This window comes from Eulemur rufifrons, chromosome 24, assembly GCF_041146395.1.
Source record: "Eulemur rufifrons isolate Redbay chromosome 24, OSU_ERuf_1, whole genome shotgun sequence".
NCBI lineage: Eukaryota > Metazoa > Chordata > Mammalia > Primates > Lemuridae > Eulemur > Eulemur rufifrons.
This window is the reverse complement of record NC_091006.1, coordinates 36252986-36274677: the sequence shown is the minus strand read 5'-3', so window position 1 is coordinate 36274677 and position 21692 is coordinate 36252986.

The window sequence follows — 21692 nt, the reverse complement described above, 5'->3', positions numbered from 1 at the left end:
ATATCTATCATAATTTTCCAAATGATAATATGTTCTGAACAGCTGACATGTTTGTTGATAATGATCATACCTACCTTCTTCAAATTCTAAATACCAAAATTCTGTGCACAAAATGAACTAATAATTATAGTGAATGGAAGAGAAAACCATGAGAGGGCTCGTGAGTTCATTTTTCTTTGATAGGTCTATGTTACTGCATCCTGCCTTGCTCATGAGAAGATGAATGAAACTGACAATCTAAATGACGAGGAAGCTGATGACTAGATTCTAAATGTTCATCTCTGAACATTGATGTCAGTTGAGGAAACTATTAACACCCGAGAAAATGATACGAATAGCTTAACCTGTGGCTATAAAAGGAGAGCTTAATGGGGTTATAATAGACAGGAATGACTAAGAGAATATTTATGGCAGAATATTCATCTGAAGTAACAAAACCCATTATGGATGGTTTTTAGAAAGTGAAAAAAATAACATTGAAATTTGTGAGATTGTTTAACTGTTTTCCCTTTTCTATGAGGTTAATCTATGGTTTATGTTGGACTTGAATTTTAGGTAGATCTGGCTCTTATGAATTTGAAATATAAAAAAAATAAAATATATACATCATATATATCTTATGTATAAATATATATGAACTTAATTCAAAAGCAATTAAACATCTATAACATCTTTAACATTATTAAAATCTGATTAGATTTTAATTTTACTAATTTACAATTCTAACCTTTTTTCCTTTCTTCTTCAGAGGTATACTCACTGCAAATTCTATTTCTTGCCGTAACTTTAAATGGAATATTCCTCACAGCTTTATGTTTTCCATTTTTATATTATTGCTATTGTGATTACTGCAATTTAGCAAGATTTATTGAGTCTGGATACATCATAAAAATGTTAGCAATTTAAAAATTTACCACTTTTCCTTACAAAATCAAACTCATAATCACTTTTAAAATGCATCTGCTATCATTCATCTTTGAGTTAGGCCTTGACTGTTTCCTGGTGAATTAGTATTAATATGTCTGTTAAAAATAGAAAGAAAGAAATCCGCAGCTGAGAGTTCTCTAATCATGTGTTTCAACTATTAAGCAGCTCTCGGGACACAGCTCACCCCGGTGTAGACACTGAAAGCTCAACTTGTCTGTCCTTTGGCTTCTGGAGAGCAGAGACAGCTTTAGTGAACCCTGAGCTTGGTCTTTCCATGCAGAAAATCTCCCAGCAAGAGGGGAAATTTTGAGTTGCTTCTACCTCGTCCAAACTAGGTTAAATGGGTACTTTTGAGCCAGACTCCTCCCTTACGTCGTGAGAACTTCAAATATTTTCTTTTCTGAGCTTTTGTTACCGCTGAGTCAATCAAGCAAAGATTTAAAACGTGATAGCTATGGGGTAGAGGATGAGGGTGTATGTGTATGTTTCTGTGTATGTAGTATCTACAGACACAATATCCATCAATGCATAGCTCTAAGGGTAACATTAATTAAGCTTAGTCTACAATTAATTATTCCACGGGCAAGACCAAAGTGGATTCAAAATGGAAATTGTCCCAGTGACCCAGTATAGAAAACATGACTAAATTTGCACAGAAGGCAAAATGTGCACAGGCCCACATAGACCATTGGCTTGTAAACGGAAGCCTAAGCATTGTGAAAATTTCCCATTGGTAAATATGTTTCTAACAGGGTATTAAATCACATCTTTAATATTTTGACAGAACTGTTAACATTAGATAAAATGAACCTCACAGATTAGCATCCTGATTTACAACTCCCTAGACTCTTGGAGCTTTTCTAATAGAAGAGTATCTTGAGCTAAATGAGATGAAATAAATAAATGGAGCAGTAGTTAAAAGAAAATCTCTTTCCATTCAGAAGTGAGGATGGAATTGCATACCAATGAAGAGGTACTCTGAGTCAGAGAATTAAAAAAATATTAAATCAGAGCATCGAAGTGAATCATTCCAAAGCAATACGATCTTACGGATAAAATCACAGAGTGGTAATCAAGAATTCTGGATCCAACTCATTGTTCTGCTGCTGAGGTTGTATCTATCATCCCTCTAGTCATTTAATCATTCAGCCACGTTAACTGAACTCCACTTGCAGGAAGCGGTAATAGAGTGAATAAGAAGATGAGCACTGGAGCCAGGCTGTGTCTGAATTTTAATTCTTTCCCCTATTGCTGTGTGACCTTGCCTAAGTCATTTAACCCTTTGGTGGCTCAGATTCCTTATTTATAAAATGGGGATAATAAAGGTACCTTATATATTTGTTGTGCAGATTAAATAACTAAATATGTGTAAAGTTCTTTGAAAAAGTGCTTGGCAGAAGTTTTTACCCTTCACCCCCTTCCCACCCTCGCCCCTTCTTAGTTCCACTTTATGACTGTGTGTGACCATCACTTACTGCCCACTTGTTAGTGAGAACACGTGGGGGTTGTTTTTCCATTCCTGAGATACTTCATTTAGGATGATATTCTCCACTTCAATCCAAGTTGCTGCAAGGGACGTTATTTCATTCCTTTTTATGGCCGAGTAGTACTCCACGCTGTATATACACCACGTTTTCTTTACCCACTCATCAATTGATGGGCATTTTGGTTGAGTCCATATTTTTGCAATTGTGAATTGTGCTGCAAGAAACATTCAGATACAGGTGTCTTTTGGATATGATGACTTATTTTCCTTTGGGTAGATATCCAGTAACGGGATTGTTGGATCAATGGTAGGTCGACTTTTAGTTCTGAGGAATCTCCATACTGTTTTCCGTAGAGGTTGTACTAACTTACAGTCCCACCCACAGTGTGTACGTGTGGGTTTGGGGAGGAGATGGCAAGCTTTGAATCTGCAAATGTGAGAGGGGAGGGGTGTTCTGGTCATCAAGGTCTGGCCCTGGCATGTGGTAAGAGATGACCAATAGGCCCATTAGCTTTAATCTACGCCTGGAGAATGATCAAGATCAAAGCTTATGCCCCTTTGTATGTTTTCCCTTGCGTTTCTCAAAACCCCCCTTTCTTATTCTAGCAGGCTGTAAGGAAGGGACGTGGCAAGTGAAGAGAACCTCTCTCACCTCAAACAGATGCAATAAATTTGGGATTATTGATTAGTGACTGGCATTGGGGAAAACAAATATCATGTCTGGGATGTGAAATTTCGTTGGTCTCATCAAGGCCGGCTGATGCTGCTGGTCCTCGTTGGCGGCGTCTCTTCGTCTGGTATTTAAGGCTCTGGCATGAGCTCCACAGCAAGGAGCACCAGTAAACGTCAGGGCATCTCTGACACTTAAGAAAACCACACAAACATGTATAATCTAGTAATTCAGTAAGGCTGTACTTAGGGATAATGGAGAATATTACACCCCAAAAGGGTAAATGCTCCTGCTTTGCAAGTGTTTTGCTGATCACAGTTCACATCTTAGGATGATATTAACATACAAACATTTGCTAGCCCCATTCTAAAGAAAAAGTTCAAAAACGTGTATTCTACAGAAGCTGCAGTTGAGGATATCATTGTTTTATGGGGCAGTTTGCTATTATATTTGCCAGCCAACTGTTAGGACCTACTTTGTAAGGTGTCACTATTCGGAAAATTGCATATCGTTAGTTAGCACGATACAGGTGTACAAGGTTCAGTGAATACTTCTGACCAGGACAGAAACCTTATTCGGACTGGAGGACAGTGGAGTCAGCAGTGTGAATTGTATAGGCAAGGGGCAGCAACGTTTTCTTAAGAATCCTTGAGATTAATGAGGGTGTTGACACATTTCAGCTCCGAACAGACTCATACATGGGTTTTTGTGTGTGTGCTTATTTTAAAAATTAAAAGAAATCTGTCGGGTTTTAGCTTCCTTTTGAGTTGTTATCTTTTAGTTTTATCCAACTGGGAAAGCAACTCAATAATAATGATAATATTAACAATAATCATTGGCATTCGTTGACTATTAATGTGTTAGATTTTGTGCTCAGCTCTTTCATGGGTGACCTTATTCAATGCTCATATCAGCCCTAAAGATTAAATACTTCAATGATGCTTATTTTATGTATAAAAAAACTGAGCTGAGATCTATTGAGATGAAAAAATGGGCCCAAGTTTACCTCAGTTTCTTTTTCGGGCATTTGGACTCCAGAACTGGCCTCTGAACCCAGAACTGGAAAGTGTCTGGTCATTAAGAAATAAAACAGTTATAGGTCATAAATGTGAAGTTTGACTTTATGAAAATAGCAGTAGACTGAGGTGCCAGAAGAGACCGTTTGACTTTCCCAAGTTCTCTTTAAATCTGGATTTATCCAGAGTAGAAATTACCATGTACTTCTTAGCAGGTAGGTGGTGACCCCAGTTAATAACTGGTTTCTGTCAAGGTGCTGGAGGGTCGGAATCCATTCAAACCATTAACAGCCTCCAACCATCATAAACCTCGGTGAGCTGCGATTAACCTTTTCACTGTGGCTTCATATATAGGATAAAATAGCGACTGCGGAAAAGCCATTAAGTGCTGTAATAAGCTATGCTAACGGGAAAGATTCAGCCACTTTCAGAATATTTCTCAAGCTTTTTTTTTTTTTTTTTTTAACCTAAAGATGGCTTGAAGCTCCGCATTCCGTCAGCGATTCTGCAGTCGTCTCTTCTACCTGTAAGCAGGTGGGTGGAATAGGCTATGGCTTACGTTTTTTTTCCACCAGCTGTATGTTTTTAAGTACAGATTCTTTCGGGAATGAATGTGCCAATACTTTAGTGATGGAGCAGGAAACTACAAGAGCAGTTCTTCAGGAAAATAAGCAATCCCATTCCAGCAGCTGTAGCTAAAAAAAAAGAAAAAGAAAGGAAAATAGGCAATATATATACATACGTTTGTGCATGCATTGTATCTAGCTAGCTAGCTACTATCTCTGTAGAAAAACACATCTACATACAAACGTGTTTTAAGTTACTTTCAATATTTCTGCAAACTACCTTCAAATTCACTATAAAGGGAGAGGGGAAGAGCAAGTGAGCAGATGCATGATTGCACAGTAGTGTGACTCCCATACACTGTTGAGACCTGAAATAATGAAATGGCAGAAAAAAATTATAGACTAAAAGTCAAGATATGGTTTCACCTATGACTCTACTTCGATTCTTTCTCTTGATTTCTCTCTAGGTAAGTTTCTAAATGTTTTTCTTCCTTTTGTTTTCAATCACTCTCTGGTTTTCAGTCACTTTCTGCTTTTCAATGGAAATAGAGGGAAATGCAAGAAAATGTGATTCCATTTGCCCCTGAACCTAACCCCACACCCAACGCCTGCTCTCGGAAGCCTGTGGAATTTCCAGGTGACCCTTGGTGCTTTATGGACTCCCCTTCAGCCAGCTGCAACTTATTTCTGGTTCCCTGAATCTGCCTTTGGTTTCAGTATTTCAACACTTGGGGCAATACTGAGGAAGTTACCCAAGGAGAGCAATCTTGTTTTACTGTCCAAATCTTTACTACTACTTTTGAATAAAACCCAGCAGCAGACATCAGATTTTCTGTTCATTTGAAATGTGTATGATTCAGTTTTACAGCAAGGTGTTCAGAAGCCTAAATTCTGAATAACTTTGGGTCTGTTTAAGTATCCCATTTTAAAATCTGTATCCTGCTCCCTTTAATTAACCGATTCTGTGTGGATTTATCGCCGGTCCTGGGATTTTCAAACCTGTGAGTATTTCTGGCTTTTGATTTTTAACCGTTAAAGGCAAATGCCGCGTCTTGGAGTTCATACGGCCTTCGTCTCAGACCACAGGGAGCAGCAGGGCAATCAACGCCCCTTATCAGTAGAAGGAAGTTTGTGGAGGTCTGAGCTAAGTGTTCATGATTTATTGCGAAGGCTAAGAACTCCCCACGAGCTCAAGCCACTGTATTTCTTTTTATAGCATCAGGAAGCTTGGCCTGCACGTTTTCCTTGCAGCTCATGGATTGGCAGATAATACATTTTTTATATGGGTCTGGAGGTCCATGAACTTGGAGCCTAAGCAATGCCGAGGACGTGCATAGAGAGGCACACAAACTGCAGGGAAGGCAGCAGAAACTGGGTAAAGAGAACTTTCTTGTATTCAAGAAATGTCCTTAATAAAATGTCAGGAATCTTGGTGTTAACCAACGAAAACCAGGTTCTCTGCTGCCTGTTTTCTTGCAAGATATGCCATATGCTTCTGTGATGCAGAAAAATCTGGTCTTAGTCTTACGCCCCGTCACAGCCATTTCAAGGTACTCGAATGCACCTGTGCTGCTGTCCAGGCACTCAAGGGTTCATAAAAAAATGATGTGCAACAAAGCACCAGAGTGAAGAGGCGAAAAGAAATCACACAACGTTTTAAGAAACAATTCATCATTCACAGTGACATCGAGCCAGATATTAATTGTCCTGCAAGAAAGAACAAAGCTGTTCTTAAGTCAAAATATTGAGTCTCATGCTGGGTTATGACCTTATGCATTATTTATGTAAGTGGTGTCCAGAAATGATATAATTGTTTGTGGGATTCCACCACCACATACAGTCTAGTGGTTCTGACTCATCGGCCCTGTACTGTTTCCTTTGGATAAATCAGACAGAGTGGGGTGATACTGACCGTTAGAACAATCTTATGGGGTTAACTTTATAATTAGTGCTAGAGGAAATTTCTGATTTTTGAAATGAGACTCTCCTGCTCTAACCAATGAACCATTCTGCCTTAATGAATTACTACAGATATATTCAAAAATAACTTGCAGCACTGAATAATGAAGGCATTATGACAAATTTTGGCTTAATATTTATCATTTTAAGTTTAAAGATATAAATGAATGCTATTGTTTTTGCAGTAGCACGTACAAACTAAGTAACTAGCACTTTATTCAATGCATTAATAAAAGGTTCATTATAGAATTGTCAATATTTTTCTGGGGATAGAACATAGGAGAGTATGTCTCTTGAGGGAAGATAACTATTTTCTTATTTTTTTCAATCCTTCTTTAGTTAGTACTGTGTAACTGTTTAATTTTTTAAATTACTTTAAATATTGGCTTCCATTTTAAGACAGAGACTAGTGTTACCCATGTTTATGAGGTATTTGAATGGTTTTGTCCTCCTTTTAAAAATGTAAAATTTTATCACGTGATGTTTTAAGTATACATTATGTGCAGAAGAACTCATATGGAATGGTAGCCTTGATTTTAAAACAAAACTTAAAATACAATGAAGAGAAAATCTTTAAAAATGGTAATTATCCAACCGTCCTCAAGGTGTTATTTAAAACATTTCCCATGATACTGAAGATGCTTCCATCTCACCCTGAAGAATGACGTACTCTGTTGTCATTCTCCCTCGTAAAACGTCCAGTTGAAATAAAGCAAGTGGGCTAAACCCTAACCCAGAAGGAGAAAAGCTCACAAATTTAACTTCTTTTTCACTTTAAAACATAATGTGTTGGCCGGGCGTGGTGGCTCACGCCTGTAATCCTAGCACTCTGGGAGGCCGAGGTGGGCGGATCGTTTGAGCTCAGGAGTTCGAGACCAGCCTGAGCAAGAGCGAGACCCCATCTCTACTAAAAATAGAAAGAAATTATATGGATAGCTAAAAATATATATAGAAAAAATTAGCCGGGCATGGTGGCACATGCCTGTAGTCCCAGCTACTCGGGAGGCTGAGGCAGGAGGATCCTTTGAGCTCAGGAGTTTGAGGTTGCTGTGAGCTAGGCTGACGCCACGGCACTCACTCTAGCCTGGGCAACAGAGTGAGACTCTGTCTCAAAAAAAAAAAAAAAAAAAAAAAAAAAAAAAAAAAAAAAAAACATAATGTGTTGCTAACTCCTTAACATAGCTTCTTCCCATTCTCAGTTTGCATATATGGAAGAATGGTTAAATTTTTAGGTCCTTTGTTTAACATATTCATTCAGCATCTATCTTTCGTGTTCCAGGCAATATTTCAATACTTGAGATCTGTCAGATAAAACAGACAAACTTTTGATTTTCAGTTTAAAAGTATCATTAAATTTATCCTGTGGGTAAGACAGACAAACTCTGTGCCCTTGAATTTTTTTGCTTTAAGTCAAACCAGGATGGAGAATCCAGAAAAGGTAAATTTTTACCAATCACCAACACTCATTAGATGAACAAAAGAACCTTTGAAAGTCATATCCCTCAGTGTCTGGGGAAGTCATGGGAATTTAATATCAAACACAGGCACACTCACACACACATACACACACGGACATTTGCATGTTTAAAGATACATACCCATGTACATTTGTTATTTTATATGTGTATGTACATATGCTTATTTATTTATTTCAAGGAGACAGCACACTTTCACCATTGTATAAACTCTTGAAAGAAATACATTTTACCTTAGTGTAAAATATTATGCAGCATAAAATTATGATCAAGATACTGATACTGTATTAGACGTATTTCTCTTGCTAGCTAATATTTATTTAAGGGATACAATAAATATTTATTTGAGGGATACAATATATTTAGCAAAAAATTATCTAAAGAACTGATATCACCCTTTCTTCTGGGCTCTGATAAAATGCGATACAATCTCACTGAATGACTTACACGTTCAAAACATATTTTCTCAAAATTGTTTTAAGCTTTTTGCCTACCAGAGAAAAGGTTGCAAAAATACTATTCATTTTTTTCCTAGTGAATTATAAATCTAGAAGTAGAAGCTATAGGATACTAAAATGGAATCATTTTTTAGAATTATGAATACAGTACAATCATTAATATGCTGAGGATAATTAAGCCCTGGGCATGTGTTAGTAATTATTCTTGGCTGCAGAAACCATTTGTAATTTTTCTTTTCAAAGCTCGTTCCATTCCTCTTTGTGTCCAGAAAGAAAAAGCTTCATGGAACTAGGTAAGCACTGGGATCCTCAGCAGAAACGTGTTTGCAGGTGGAGAAATCTGCCACTCTCTGGCCTTGATGTTTATTGTATCAAATAACTGTAGCAGATATTTAGATGACTGTACTTACAAAACAATCCACCCGTAGGTGAAATTCGTTGCTGACCTGGATTGTGAGATTAATGCTAATGGTCCAGTTATGAACCTCTGGTTGCTGTGTGGGTGGTGGGTAGACACGGATGGAGGTTGAAGACAGAGGCGACTGTATTTTAACAGCAGGGTTCCTTTCATGGTAGTGAATACATAGATTTTGATGAGAGACCACAATAGCTTCTAATCCCAACTCCATGATTTACTATCCGTGTCACCTTGAGCAAGTCAGTAACCCTCTCAGAGCCTGGTTTCCTCGTTAGTAAAAGGTGGCTAATAATCCCACACTTGCGGAGTTGTGAGGACTCGTTATGAATTGAATACAGTGCTGTTTACCCCGAGACAGCTACTATTTCTTGTTTAGTCAAGTTCTGTTGGCAGCGATCCTCCTAAAGGAAGTAGGAATATGCAGGGGCAGGGAAGACTTTCTGCTGCTGCAGTAACGGTGGCAATGCTGGTGTGACCAGGTGCATAAAGTCCTAACCCTCAGGAAACAGGAGAACACGGATTTGAAGTTAGACTTACACCAGCCTTTTAGAGCATCAGCACCTTTCTGACCCGATCAACCTAGAAAATGACCAGTGTGGCCTCTCTGAAAACCAAGTTCTTAATTTCTAAATTCACTAAGAAATTCTGAGACGATATTTCGTGTTAGTATTTTATTGCTGTGTGAGAAATCACCACAAGCTTAGTGCCTTGAAACAGTACCCATCTATTATCTCGTGGTTTCCATGGGGATGGAGTCCGGGTACCACTCAGCTGATTCCCCTGCTCAGGGTCTCACAAGGCTGCGATCAAGGTGTCAGCTGGGGCTGAAGTCTCGTCTTTTAAGTTCCTGTGGTTGTTGGCAGGATTCCGTTCCTTGCTATCAAGGGCTGAGGCCCTCAGTTTCTAGAAGCTGTGCTTTTCTAAGGCAGCTCACGACATTCTTGTCCTTCTCCTCGGAGGCCAGGAGGAGAATCCCTCCAATATTTCACCTTCTTTAAAGGTCTTACCTGATTAACTGAGGCCCCTGAGGGATAATCTGCCTTTTGATTAATTCAAAGCCAACTGCTCAGAGGGCTTAAAGACATCTGCAAAATCCCTTTATCATTGCCGTGTAACTAGGGTTGCCTGATGAAATACAGATACTCGGTGAAATTGGAATTTCAGATAAACAACAAAGTGTGGATTTCTTGTTTCCTGAATTCAGTATCTTGTCTTTCCAAACTTTTAGGCTGCACATTCTCTTAAAAAATAAACATGCTGCTTACCTTCTGGTAATTTAGACCAAATGTAGGTGTTTTGTCTAGCAAACTAGCTCACTTATTTATTTTTTCAGCCAGGGCTCACTCCCTGCAGTTGTCATCAGCCATACTTACTACTGTCTCATGTTCATTCTCAGTTGCTCATCTTTTCCCTCCCCCTGACCCAGTCGGCATTGGAGTTGGGGTCCCTTGTGTAGCTCGTTAGTCGAGTCTTGCTCTCATGTGCCTCTCTGGAGGGATGGGCGGCGTGATTTGCCACGTTGATATCAACAATCCTCAACATCTTGAGCCCTGCTCTTTCTTTGATTTCCTAGGTACCTTCTAGTGCCACAGTCTCTGTCATCTGCTGTGGATAAAGTTACCCAACCGTACCCGTGGTTTCGGTGACTTTGTATCCACCAGTCCAGGCATTGCCATCACTGATAAGATTTGCTTTTCTTGGCTAGCATGTGCACTGCAGGAGTCTAGCCTAATCATTTTTATTTTACTCATCACTCGCTCTCTCCTGAAAAGAGGTCCAACTTTAATTACCTTGGCTTCCAAACCTGCAGCCTCAAAACCAGTTATCTTTCTTTATCTGTCTTCTCTCTTTCTCTTCTGCAAGGAAGGTTGATCACCCTCATCTCCAAGGCTCACCCTCTGCCTCAGCTCCCCTGTTGGCCCAATATGGTTGGAGGATTAGAGAAAATGCTTCTCAAATCCTGCCGTTCAAATATCTGGCTCGAGTCTCAAATTCTACGGAAGGAGCTTAATTGGCCTTAACTTCAGGGTTGGGTCTGAAAGTTCCTATGTTTATCCTGGAGAAGTTCCTTGTGACTTACGCTCCCACATGTTCCTTTTCAAACCTCCAGTTGGGCATTTACCACCAGGTCACGTCCAGATGTCACACATATATTTATACGTCTGTCCCCACTCCTGGTCTATCAGCAGTTCCAAGATAAGGACGTGGTCTTATTTTTGCTTTTATCCTCAGTATAGTAGACAGTGCAGTACAGTAGACAGTACGGTAGACAGTGCTTGATGTCTACTCAGACTTAATGAGTGCTTGTGGCAGAAATAGATGCCAATCTGTTTTAAACACTTATCCTAAAATATATTGCTCCTTACATATCTGTATGTTAGAGTCAGGGTGTTGGTGGTGGCATCCAGATGAGTATCTGTGTTGCTTCACCATGATCTGACAGATCAGGAGAGACCTTTGTGGGGAAACATCTATGCACAATAACGATATTGTATTAATTATCAGGAATTTAAAATAATTACTTATTTAAGAGTAATAATAAGTAACTTTATTGATAACTTTTCATGAGCCAGGCTACATAGGAAGAGGTTGGGATGCAACAGCGCAGGGGCCACACCCAGCCCTCAGCTGTTTCTGTGCACTCCCAGAGATACGGTTTCCACATTTTAAAATACAGAACAAAAAATCAAAACAAAAATACTATTTTGCAACAAATATTCAAATTTCAATGTCCATAAATAAGGTTTTGAATTTCATCAGTGAAATATTTGTGATTTTTTTCCCTTTCTTTTTTATAAGTACCTGTACAGTATCCTCAAGTTTGTGTCTTGGCTTGAAAACGTTAAGATATTTACTATGTAGATGTTTAGAGAAGAAGTTTGCTGACTCCTATTCTAAAAGCTTGACTTTTTTTTTTTTTTTTTTTTTTGAGACAGAGTCTCGCCTAGCTGGGCACGGGCTAGAGTGCCGTGGCGTCAGCCTAGCTCACAGCAACCTCAGACTCCCGGGCTCAAGCAATCCTCCTGCCTCAGCCTCCCGAGTAGCTGGGACTACAGGTGTGTGCCACCATGCCCGGCTAATTTTTTCTATGTATTTTTAGCTGTCCATATAATTTCTTTCTATTTTCAGTAGAGACAGGGTCTCGCTCTTGCTCAGGCTGGTCTCGAACTCCTGACCTCGAGCGATCCTCCCGCCTCGGCCTCCCAGAGTGCTAGGATGACAGGCGTGAGCCACCGCGCCCGGCCAGGCTGGACATTTTAAAAGAGGCAAAATACGTGGCTCCCACGGAAGCAGTGACTGAGAGGGAGGACTGGAATTTGAACTCAGATTGAATGACTCAAAACTTTCTTACTCACTGGGAGTGACAGGTTTTTATTGTGCTCATAGACGATGATGCAGAGTCTGTTGATCAAGCAGCCTCCTCCTTTCTCCCCGGGTCTCTGCAGAGGCCCCTCCTAGGCAGTGGGGGCTGTGTCTGACCCGTGGATGCCGGGTCTGCGGCCCCCACCCCGGCCGGCTCCTCCCGGGCGCAGGTCGGGGCTTGGCGGGGGCTGGAAGGAAGAACGCTGAGCCGGACACGGGCACAGCTGCCTTTGCAGCTTCAGATCCTTCATGCTGAGGTTCGCGCCAGCGTGTCTCAGCACTGCTTAATTGTCAGCTGTAAACTCCGCAGCCGTCTCTGTCCAGTCTGTGCAGATTCTCACACAATTCCCGGGGAGGTTGGTGTGTGTGACACCAAGATGCACTTTTTACTTACTCCCGTAACTGTTTCTCTTTAGCTAGAGGTAGGCGAGGTGTTCTCGCTCTGCCTGGCTTCCTGGAGCTTCTGCTCCCCTTCAAGGACGTCACTGCAGTCGGGGATTGACCGTGACACCTCTCCTCTGTGTGTAGCTGATTGAGAGCTGGATTTAAAGACCCCACATCTCTTGGCCTCTTGTTATAACAGAGGCCCGTGCGTCCCCTGTGGGAACGTATCTTACTCTTGCTCTGTGAACCTATCTTGTCCTTCCTGGATACACTTTGCTTTACGCTTAGAAAAAAAATCCCAAATCTTACCCAAAGGGCTTGGAATCTTTGTAAGCGAGTCATATTTGTGAATGATATCTTAAGAATTGCTCAAAATACATAGGTAGACTGAATCCATCTTATGACCCTGGCTTTTAACAAGGGCTTGGGATGGCGATGACTTGGTAACTAGTCTATGCAATAGATAATCTTTAATTAAAGAAAATATTCAGGTACGTAGAAGGTCAACTTTATTTCCAAAGATTTCTAACGTTCAGTTACTTAAGCAACTGTATTGTTTCACAAGTATTGATTAACCTTTTGAGATCCCCAGAGAAAGTAGATTTGAAGCTTAGTATGTGAACAACATAACTTCCAGAACTTTTGGATAGTTATTGATTGATATAACAAATAAGCTCAGAGATAACAAGGATACCATGATCCATGTCACATTTCCCCAGCTCTTACTGTATAGTATGATAATGTTTGTCAAGATTTTGCATATTTGGGTTTTAGTCTTCAGTATTTTTCATTAAAAACTATTTTCTTCTTTTCCTCCTCCTCCCCCACCTCCCCTTCTTCTTTCTTCTTCTTCAGAAGGGGCGGAGGTCGTATTACCCCTTCCCAGGGAGAGAAATTCGGTGGAATGTCATTTGAAGTGTGATGTTCCTCAAGACAAGACGCTTGCTCAGAGCCAAAGCGCCTCCCACCCCAGGGGCTGTTTCCTCGAGTGGTCCAGGGTGACCGTGGGGGTCTCCCTGAGGGCAGCGTCACAACTCCCTGGTCCCACGGGAATGTCTGTGGCGATGACATAGTTCCCTAGTGCGGCCCTTTTCCTATAGATTGCGATTTAGTTGCAGATTTGTAGATTCAAATCCCAGTTGAACATACGAAATGTTAAAATATTTAATACTTTTTTAAAAGAAAAGCATCTCCAGGGCCTCTTCCCTCTTTCATTGATTTGACAACTCGATCTACTCAGATGCAGTTTCGTCCTGGCGGCAGTTTTCCGGGTAGAGAGATCTTTGCTTTTCTTACCTGCATTTTCCCTTATCCTGTCCCTTCCCCTGTCAGCAGTGCTGGCTGTCCTGAGTCTCCCTGGACCTGCCTTGAAACTCCCCGAAACACGGCCATGGTTTAATTTTGGGCTGTTGTAATTTTAAGAAATAAGACCTCATTCCTATTTTAATTATCAGATGTTAAATATTATTATTATTATTTTACTACTATTGGCCCATAGATTTTGGAAGTGTTAAAATTTTTATACTTCTTATGTGTCTCTTATTGTATGATTCACATTTCATACATTAATTTGTTTAATCCTTGAAACTTTCGTTCTGAGGGACGTACCATTATTAACTCTATTTTATGTATAACAGAATTGAGCAGAGTTTGTGTTCAAAGCAATTTCTATCTAACCCTAAAGTCTCTCTTCTCAACTACCGCTATAGGCCGGGCACGGTGGCTCACGCCTGTAATTCTAGCATTCTGGGAGGCCGAGGCGGGTGGATCGCTTGAGGTCAGGAGTCTCTACTGAAAATAGAAAGAAATGATCTGGCCAACTAAAAATATATAGAAAAAATTAGCCGGGCGTGGTGGCATATACCTGTAGTCCCAGCTACTCAGGAGGCTGAGGCAGGAGGATCCCTTGAGCCCAGGAGTTTGAGGTTGCTGTGAGCTAGGCTGACGCCACGGCACTCTAGCCCAGGCAACAGAGTGAGACTCTGTCTCAAAAAAAAAAAAAAAAGATCAACTACCGCTGTATACTATATATACTATATCGCTCTGATAATCTTCTGCTGATGTAACATAAAAGCTTTTCCAAATCCTCGGGATATTAGACTTTCATCAAGAGAGATTAGGTACTCTCTTGAGGGCTCACCTAGGTTGAATTTCAAATTCTTCTTGCCGATGTTGTTTTATTGTTCTAAAAGAGGATGGAGAAGTAAGATAAGAACTAAAGAGATTGGCTTTTTCTCCCCCTTTTATGTCTCCAGGCAGTTCCTGTGACTGCTCATGGTTTCAAGAAGTGAGTCTATCCCATTTTTGTGTCTGTTTATACTAGATGAAATGGACTTTGAGACTCATTGTTTTTTTTTTTTTAACACTGATCCCTCCACCCACCCTTTTGTTTCTGACCCTACTACTGTTTTCTTATAATTTTCCTTGTGTAAATATCCTTTCAAGCATTTTCTCTAATACACTGATTAAATAACATTGAAATATGCCCCAATGTTAGACATAAAATAAATTCTGGGCCGAGCCTCAGGGAGATTACATTTTGAATTACACCTGTGTTGCCTGATTGCATAGATTATTCTTTCAGACCAAAGGTTGCTCTCTGGAAATATCAGCTACTACTGGAGACTATATTAGCTACTTCATGCCTAGATAACTTATCATTTGAAATGCTCCCTTAGAAAGTAGCAGATTGGAACAATCATAATTTTTGTAGGGCCTTACCTTACTTTAGAGATGATGCAATAAAAATGATGGCAATATACATCAAAATATTGTAACACAAACTTGAATATATTTCAGCAAAAATATTCTTAGATGGCACAGAGCAGAGGTGGAATGTGATTTGTAGCACAAGCTCTGCAAACTCATTGTCTGGGTTCAAACCACGGCCCCACCTCTCAGTAGCTATGAGACAATAGGCAAGTTAGTTAACTTCTTTGAACTTCAGCTTTCTTCTGTGTGAAATAGAGATAGTACTTTCCTGATTATAAAGCAAGAGAATGTATACCAAGTGCTCAGCATAGGTCCTGACTCCTCACAAATGCATAATTAATTAAAGTTGTTAGTGGGACGGCCACATAGGAGGCTTTTGCCGATACGTTTTTCTGCTGTTTCCCAGAGGTGAATTCAATTTATGAGCTTATAAAAGAAAAACTTTCAGAGGATTTGGAAATTATATACTCATAGAGCTTTAGAGATTAAAGGGAATATAGATTTTATCAGATCTAATGAAGCACTTTGTACATGGGCAAGCGCAGTAAAGTGAAATATTTTAGCTATGATTATATTATTAACACTAGATTTTAGATCAGAACCTCTGTGTTTCCAGCAGTTTTTCACTCAGTAGACACTCTACAACCTAAGATGCTAGTCATCACGAGCATTTGAAAGAGGAGTCTGAAATTATTTGGAAGAATTGGATGCAGATATTTTCCAAATTGTGAGCAGGGCAATTTGAGACATGAACAAGCATGTTCTTTCCTTCTCTGTCTCAAGCCTCCATTCAGGCTTTTACCTAAAAATGACTTCATTAAGTTTCTAGCACCTATCAGAATGAGGTCTAACAGAACATAAAATAGATCAAGTTAAAAAATAAAATTGCGGCCGGGCGCGGTGGCTCACGCCTGTAATCTTAGCACTCTGGGAGGCCGAGGCGGGAGGATTGCTCAAGGTCAGGAGTTTGAGACCAGCCTGAGCAAGAGCAAGACTCTGTCTCTACTAAAAATGGAAAGAAATTATCTGGCCAACTAAAAATATATATAGAAAAAATTAGCCGGGCATGGTGGTGCATGCTTGTAGTCCCGGCTACTCAGGAGGCTGAGGCAGGAGGATTGCTTGAGCCCAGGAGTTTGAGGTTGCTGTGAGCTAGGATGACACCATGGCACTCTAGCCTGGCAACAGAGCAAGACTCTGTCTCAAAATAAATAAATAATTAAAATAAAAATATAAAAATAAAAAATGAAATTGCAATTTTTTTGTACACTTGAGTCTGTGCCCATGAAAATCCAAGGAAGGACGTCGATTAGGAACGGAGTCTGCTGAAGAAAACAGATTTGTTCAGCAAGAAAAAAAAAAAACAAGATGAGATTTCCAAATGCCTAAGGCTTAGAAGTGCTGAATAAAAACGTTTGGAATGAATAGATTATGAAAGAAAGGAGAAGGATTAATTGACATATTGGTACTTAAATTTTAGGACTTCATATAAGATGCTCTAACTAACGTGAAAGTTAGTGTAGTTTAAGTTTTGGTTTGTGACCTCTCTTGGCCCTCTGAGGATGGGATGGCTCTTCCTTGTGTTTCATGCAGACACTTTCTGCCAGTCTAGACCCCACCGTTAGAGTTCTGCATTATTCATGTTGGTGTTCTTCCTGATACGTAGGAAAATAGGACATTTCAGACGTTAGCTTTCCCAGTCTGGCATTCTCCCCGTCTATAACACGATAAGAATCACTGAAGTGGAAAAACATTACAAAAACAAATTCGTTTAGGTTGGATGGCGTTTAGCTGGTTGGCCCAGGAAAGAGGATGTATGCATTTTCCAAATCCCACTGTTTTTCTCGAGGATGGAAATGAAACGGATGTTTCCTCCCCACCACCTACTGCTGCTTTGATCATATCCTCTGATGCACCAGATGGTGAAAAACATAGTTACTCTTCTGCAGCCCTCGTGGTGAAACAGCTATTTATGCGCCAATGGGATCCATTTATCCACCTTTGTTACGGCTTTTCATCCCGACACACAATAAATCCGAATGGTACGATCCTGGTAAGTGGATGTGATTTATACAACTGATGAGCTGAAGGGTGTGGGGGTATTTATTGAACTTACTGTTCACCTACCCGATTATTACTTTCTCCAAAGAACAGGAAATGCAGAAATGGCGTCCCAAGAAAAATGAGGTCTGTGCCTTAATTATTGCCCTTGACTAAGCAGCAAGCGGGACCTGCTGACGGAAATCAAACACACTGTGTCAAACCAGCCACACGAGGCACGGTTTCCTGGATCCTTTTTTAAAACTTTTTGGATAAGTTGTTACAATGATATTTATTTATAATTTGTTAATTTAAACTTGTCTGTCAGTTTGTGACAGTCCACAGCAATGATGATGATGATGATGATACTGCGTTGTGTTTATTGACAAGTATTTTCCTTGTGGACTTTTGCTACTCCAGGTTGTTCATCAGCTCATTACCCTGTTCTTTGTCCATCTTTGAGCAGAAGCCACTCAATTCTACGCCTGTGAAAATACAAGGAATGATGCCTGTAAAAAGGCGTCTGATAGTAGAGTCGCTCTTCACTTCTTGGTAACCAGCAAACCCCGAGGGCAGCTGTTCTCATTTACGGTTTTGCTGGGCAAACAGGTTCACCGAGTCTTTCTGTTTTCAGTTTCAAAGGAAAGCTCAGGTGAAAATGTGAAGCTCAAATGCTTATTTTGAAGTGTCTCCTCCCCTTTTACTTCCACAGTCACTGAAAGCTAAGCGTGATTTGAGTCCCGGGAAATACTGTGTTTTCTGTTCCCTGTGTCATGATGATGGCTGACTTTGTCCTTATGCTTTAGAAGAGTGCCTCTCAAACATCAGTGTGCACACAAGGGCCAGATCACTTTAAAATGCAGACCCTGTTTCGCAAGTCCCTGATAGAGCTGGAACCTCTATGGTTCGAACTCAGACCAAGCGTTGCCTGCCTGGGACCACACTCGAGTGATGCGATTTTAGAATTTACAATGCGTTTTTACACAATTCAAGTTATTGGACACTTGCGAAATTTTGTGATGGAGAAATCTGCCACTTTTATGCTTTGCCTAAGGTTCTACCGTGAATCCAGTTCGACTGAAACTACACTCCACATGTTTTCAGCACATACCAGGCGGCCGTAGATTGGTGGTTCTTAGTTTCCGCTGGTTGTCGGGCCTGTCTGGGAGACGCTGATTCACTTTGCCTGGGGTGTGTCTGGGCATCAGTATTTTACAAAAGTCCTTGCAGATTATTCTAATGTTCAGCCAGTTTAAGAACCGCTGTTATAAATGAAGGCTGGGTATAGGATATACGTTCATCCGAGTCGTTAACTGTGGTGTAGGCCAGTGTTCCTCAAACTTGAGCTGCATCAGCATCTGTTGGAGGACTTGTTAGAACACAGAGTGCTGCGCCCTACCAGTCTGAGTTAGGGGCCCCAGATTTTGAATTTCTGATAAATTCTCGGTTACTGCTTAAATTGCTGGTGTAGAAACATCACCTTGAAGATGACTGGGTTAGGCTAAAGCAATGATGACTTACTTTTTTTTTTTTTCTTTTTGAGACAGAGTCTTGCTCTGTTGCCCGGGCTAGAGTGCCGTGGCGTCAGCCTAGCTCACAGCAACCTCAAACTCTTAGGCTCAAGCAATCCTCCTGCCTCAGCCTCCCAAGTAGCTGGGACTACAGGCATGCGCCACCATGCCCAGCTAATTTTTTCTATATATATTTTTAGCTCTCCAGATCATTTCTTTGTATTTTTAGTAGAGACGGGGGTCTTGCTCTTGCTCAGGCTGGTCTCGAACTCCTGACCTCAAGTGATCCTTCCGCCTCGGCCTCCCAGAGTGCTGGGATGACAGGCGTGAGCCACCACTCCTGGCAATGACTTACTTTTTAAAACATTCAAAAGTTAATAAATTTACCTCTGCATTTGTTTATTATAGTTCCTTGATATCCAGCCAACATGATTTATTTAGGCTCCATACTGTAGACATTTTCTAATAAACTGTTTCCCAACAGAAATAACCTGACCAGAAGGATGCTTTGGAAAGAAAATGTTTGCTACGGGGTATCTTTGTCATTGCAATAGCACTAGATTTCATATTGGAAATTTCAAAGTATTATACTTTTTTCTCTCATTATAGCCAAAGAATTAAATTCCTGCATCAGAGAAAAGAAAAAAAAAATTATATGCCTTACAATGACTTCCTCTCTCCTTCATTCAATAATTTAAATTATTTTAACAGTGCTTTTTCATTATTATCTGCAAGTAGTTAATCTCCTTCTAGAGACACCTGTGGTGAAATTTTGGATGACTCAAATTCATAGGGAGCGGTAGAATTTCTGGTACCTTTTTTTCATTCAGGCTATAAAAGAAAATTATTATTATACCTTGTACAAACATAAAAATGCTTGCTAATTTCTTTTTCCTAGGAAAACAGCTTGAAATATAAACAACACAGAATAAATCTTGTTTTTGTAGGAAGTTTTGCGTTGGTGTCTTGTTTCAGATGCAACATAGGATACCAGGCTGCAAAATCAAAAAATGGTCTTCTACAGGGATATTAATGTTATCAAATAATAAAGGAATCATATTGATGTTAATGACTAAAATGGACATTCCACACATCCTTCCTTTCTCTACATAAGGACCCGTCTTGCTGTTATCCACACTGGGGTTGAATCCAGGCTCAGCCTCTTACTAGCTGTTTGACATTGGATAACTCATGCAACCTTTCACAGCAGTAGAATTAATTCTATTGACTCATCAAGACTGCTGTACTTGGCCGGGTGCGGTGGCTCACGCCTGTAATCCTAGCACTCTGGGAGGCCGAGGCGAGAGGATCGTCTGAGCTCAGGAGTTCGAGACCAGCCTGAGCAAGAGCGAGACCCCGTTTCTACTAAAACAGAAAGAAATGATCTGGACAGCTAAAAAATATATATATATATATAGAAAAAATTAGCCAGGCATGGTGGTGCATGCCTGTAGTCCCAGCTACTTGGGAGGCTGAGGCAGGAGGATCTCTTGAGCCCAGGAGTTTGAGGTTGCTGTGAGCTACGCAGATGCCATGGCACTCTAGCCCGGGCAACAGAGCGAGAGACTGTCTCAAAAAAAAAAAAATAAATAAATAAATAAAATAAAGACTGCTGTGCTTATAAAATGGCATCAATAATGCACCCAATATCTTACCTAACATACAATAGGTGTTCAATAAATGATAGTATTTCTGCTCTGAAAAGGTCCTCAAGCTTACAGCTGGAACATATTTATTGTTGAGCAACTCACTCTCTTGCAATTTCATTCCATTTACAAAACACTTCTTCAAAAGGAAATTTCTGATTATTTGCACTATCCCTACTTTCAATCCATGAAGGAAATCTGGTGTGATAAAATTGAAACCTGAACAATATGCCTGTTCAAAATGTGACTATGATACTGACTACAAAGTTGCAAGTTCTTTTAACAGGTTCTATCCCTCTCCTGCCACTCAAGCCATGGAATGACTCACATTCTCCACCACTTTTATCTACTTAAACTACTGTCACCGTGTTCTTCACACCGTGTGCTATGACGTCATCTGTACGTGCATTTGATTTCTTTATTCAATTCTATCTGTATTCTTTTCTCATGAGCCTGAGACAAAATAGTGCAATGTTTTTATTTGCCCTATCCTTGTTGTGATGTCAGATCATACTTTCAATGTATTAAATAACTTAGGAAGTAAAAATCTAAGTCCATGAAAATGTCTTTCAATTACCGATTAAGCCAACATTTTATCCGAGTTCTGTGAGAAGCAGAAATGACTCTCGATGTTGCAAATAGAGGCAATTTAATACTGGTAATTGGATATGCAGGTGACGGAAGACCTGAGAATCTACCCAGACAAACATGAGACAAGCCAGACAGCAGAAACTGCATGAAGCTGCCGTGATTCACAGACTGCAGGGGTGTAGGAGGCAACTGTGCCTCATCCCTCAAGCCGGGACTTGTGTTGAAATGGAGATGGAATTCCTGCCAGTTCCCGCTCTGTCCCACCCTGTGGGAGTTGGGACCATGGGGAGAAGGGATGCCCAGCGGTAGCTGGGCCACGGAGGACGTGCAAACACTGCTGGAGATGGTGTCTGGAACAGAGAGGTTTGGAGGAAGACAGCATGACTAGTTCTGGATCAGCAGACGTGCACAGAAACAAGCTGGCGTGAAAGTTTGGAGAATGCAGTTCCCTGTGTTAATGTCAGATCAGG